Raw genomic sequence first — 3,658 nt, forward strand, 5'->3', positions numbered from 1 at the left:
TCCCACCCCTGGGAGAGAAGGGGTGGAGGGAGGGCGCCTTTGGCAGGGCTGGAAGAACGTGGCCAATATTAAATTTTAAAAGACTGTTCATGAGATGGTTTTTCAACATATGGTTCTAGCAAGCACCCTCAAATGCATTCCATCAACTTGTCCCCCAAGCTACTTTTGACATTTTAGATTGCTGATTAATCTAAAAATTGAAGTTCCCTACAATAATTTTCATAGAATCCCTGCTGTGCAGAAAGAGATCATCTAGCCCACCAAGTCTGCACCGACTCTCTGACTGAGCATCTTACCTAGGCCTGATCTCAGCAACCCCACATATTTACCTCACTAATATCCCTAATCTACGCATCTTGCAACACTAAGGAGCAATTTGGCATGGTCAACTCACCTAACTTGCGCACTTTTGGATTGTGGGAAAAAATAGGAGCACCCATAGGAAACCCACGCAGATCTGGGAAGAATGTGCAAACTCTACACAGTCACCCAAGGCTGAAATTGAATTCACATCCTTGGCACTGTGAGGCAGCAATGCTAACCACTGTGCCACAGTGCCATTACGTTACCACTGTTACATACTCTTCTAATTTCCAGATTTATATTCTGTATCGCACTATGATTGGTGTTAGGGAACTTATAAATTACTCTCACCAGTGTTTTCTGCACTTTGTCAGTTTTTAGCTCCATTGCAAAGAAATATCATTTTTCCTAAAATTACTGTGGGATACTGTGAAGCAGGCTGTGTGGGTTTGTTTGTGTGTGTGTGACTAAGTTAATTAAACTGAAGGCAGTCAGACTGTAAGGTTTAAATCAACAAAAGGATTCAGTGTAAAAGCAAACATTTTGAAGTGGAAATGAGCAAAGCCAAGATGGGAGTAAACAACATGAATGGAAATTTGCATGAGGAATTAAGGAAACTTAGTTTGTGTTTACTTGTTAGATTCCAAAGAAAGGTTTAAAACTGGTAACAATCTTAAAGCAATGTTATTCAGTTTATTTTACCTGAAAGTAGTGGCCATAAAGATAACATTGTGATGTGAGTATACCTTTAAAGTGTTTTTTAAATCATGGTCCCAGCGTTGAATAGATCATTGCTAGAAGGAAGAGAGAGCAGTTTACGGAGAACTGATTAGAATGTGAGTCTTTACAGCTAACCTGCTATTCAAGTTTTAAAGATGCAGACAATGTGAGTAGAGATAGCATCAGGCACAGGCTAAGGAGATATGTATTGTCTCCAGACAGGAGAGTAAGTGAGATTTTACAAGTTCAGGCAAGTCATGGGGGTTACAGATAGTGTGACATGAACCCAAGATCCCTGTTAAAGCCATCCTCATGTGTGTGGAACTTGGCTATCAGTCTCTGTTTGAGACCAGAACTCTCCACTCACCTGACAAAGGGGCAAATCCCGAAAGCTTGTGGGTTTACTATCAAATAAACTGGTTGGACTTTAACCTGGTGTTGAGAGACTTCTTACTGTGTTTACTCCAGTCCAATGCTGGCATCTCTACATCAAGAATGCCTCATCACCAGAACTCACAAACAAGCACCAAGACCTAGCTTGGCTGGTGATGAGAAGGGCACTTCCTGTCAGGTCCTCAACATCGCCGCACGCACGCTGCCTGCGATGCGGTTGCAGGGGTGATGAGACGGTCACACACCTCCTTGTGGAATGTGCCTTTGCAAAGAAGGTCTGGAGCGAGATGCAGTGGTATTTGTCAAGGTTCATCCTGAACAGTTCGGTGACGCAGGACTCTGTGCTTTATGGACCGTTTCCCGGGACACACACCGAGACAAATATCAACAGCTGTTGGAGGGTCATCAACGTGGTGAAGGATGAACTTTGGCCCACCCGAAACTTGCAGATCTTCCAGTTGACCAAGTGTTGCAGACTGGCACATTCCAAGGTCCAGGACTACATGCTGAGGGATGCACTCAAGCTTGGGGCAGCCGCCACAAAGGCACAATGGGGAAAGGCCACCATGTAAAACCTTTCAAGCGAGGCAGACCAAGGGCCTGGCAACTGCAGAACACCTTCGGACTGCATAACTGTGTGCTAATCTGAAAACAACAGCACACAGTAAAACCTAATGAATGTATATAGGTTCAAATACTGAAATGAAATAAATGTAATATCCTGTAAATGAACATCATGTAGTATTGTAAAAATGAATGTTTTTTTTACACCGTTTGATATGTTGTTTTGCAGTAGCTTATGAGAGTTTTTATCAATAAAGTATATTTTTAAAATTAAAAAACTGATTGCTTCTCGGCCTTTTGGCTAAGATCAAGTGTAGTAGCAACATGCTGTACTTGGTTGAAGTCATTAGGCTACATTTTAGCTTCATTTGAAGCAATTTTAAAAAGCGACGTTTTAGCCTTTTGGCTAAGATGCAAATAAGATCAAGCCTTGGAAGAGGTGCAATGCCTACTCCAATCAGCTTGGATCACGTAGATCAAGCCCAAGACAGGAGGTGAGAGCCCTGTCTTGTCAGCTTGGATCGAGAATATCTCAACTTGTTGACAGTCTAAATTGGATTAAACAGAAGCTGATGCTAAAAAAAACCTGATTTTTTTTGAGCTTTCAGTTTCATTTTGGCTGCAGAATTAAAGGCAATTTTAAAAACAAGCTGGGAAAGAAGTCTCTTTCTCTCTCTGTTTTGCTTTGAAAATTTTACCAGTTAGCTGAAAGAAAGGCTTGTTGCCATGCTGCAGTAGAGAATCTGTGCTTTGGGGAGCTGATCTGGCTACAACCTATTCTGAGTTTTCAAGATCATTTGAAATCAGCATTCAACCCAGGGAACTGGATTCTAGCATCATGTGAGCTTTAGCCTGTGCAGTGATAGGTCTGTTTAAAGGGTTTTCTTTATTGGATGTTGGTTTTGATTGGAACATCTGATATATATATTTGTTATATACTATATACTATAGTGGTCGTTTTACTTCTTGTTTGTAATTGATAAAAGTTCTTGCTAATTTTCTTATTAGTCCCTCGTGGGTCTTTTGAATTACATCTGAAGTGAAACATCTCATGCTTCTCCTAGCCAAATTCAAAATACAAAACTTATGATTCAGGCAAGCTTCAAAAAACACTTTGGAGTTTCTAACCTGAACCATAACAACATGAACATTTTTTGTATTTATGGGGAAGGTAATTCCCAACAAAGTTAAGAACATTGGGTTCAAATATGAAAGAGAAAAGATATATTGTTAGGAGGAGAGGCTGTGTAATACCCTGTGCTGTACTGAGAATACACCCATGAAGAATGCAACTTCTATTCACCTCAGAGATGTGTTGTTTGGTCCAGGAAGCAAGATTTTGTTATAAGCCTTGGATTTCCATTGCTGAATGAGAGGGAAAGAGGAGCTCTGTGAAATATTTCTCCCACATGAAGAGTAAGTGGCTTGCAGTAACTCTTTTTTATTCATTCATGGGACATTGACATTGCTGTCTGGCCAGCATTTATTGCCGATCTCTAATAACCCATGAACTTGCTAGGCCAGAGGGCAGTTAAGAGTCAACAATATTGTGTGACTGGAGGCTCTGAACCTGACCAGATAAGGATGGCATATTTCTGGAATTCCGATAGATTAGGAATGAACTGTTGCCTGCAAAAAGGTGTTCATTTTTCTGCCTAGCCAAGTAGAAATCTTTTGG

The 3,658-nt window shown here is 40.9% G+C and overlaps 1 non-coding gene across 1 annotated transcript; it reads left to right on the top strand.

The window, feature by feature from the left end:
- The first annotated feature begins 2,261 nt into the window (after positions 1–2,261).
- On the top strand, positions 2,262–2,453 carry LOC145344665 (U2 spliceosomal RNA). The gene has a single exon (XR_013886952.1). It is a non-coding gene; the product is annotated as a U2 spliceosomal RNA (small nuclear RNA).
- Positions 2,454–3,658: the final 1,205 nt, after the last annotated feature.

This window comes from Carcharhinus amblyrhynchos, chromosome 6 (genome assembly GCF_965287045.1).
Source record: "Carcharhinus amblyrhynchos chromosome 6, sCarAmb.v2.hapA, whole genome shotgun sequence".
NCBI lineage: Eukaryota > Metazoa > Chordata > Chondrichthyes > Carcharhiniformes > Carcharhinidae > Carcharhinus > Carcharhinus amblyrhynchos.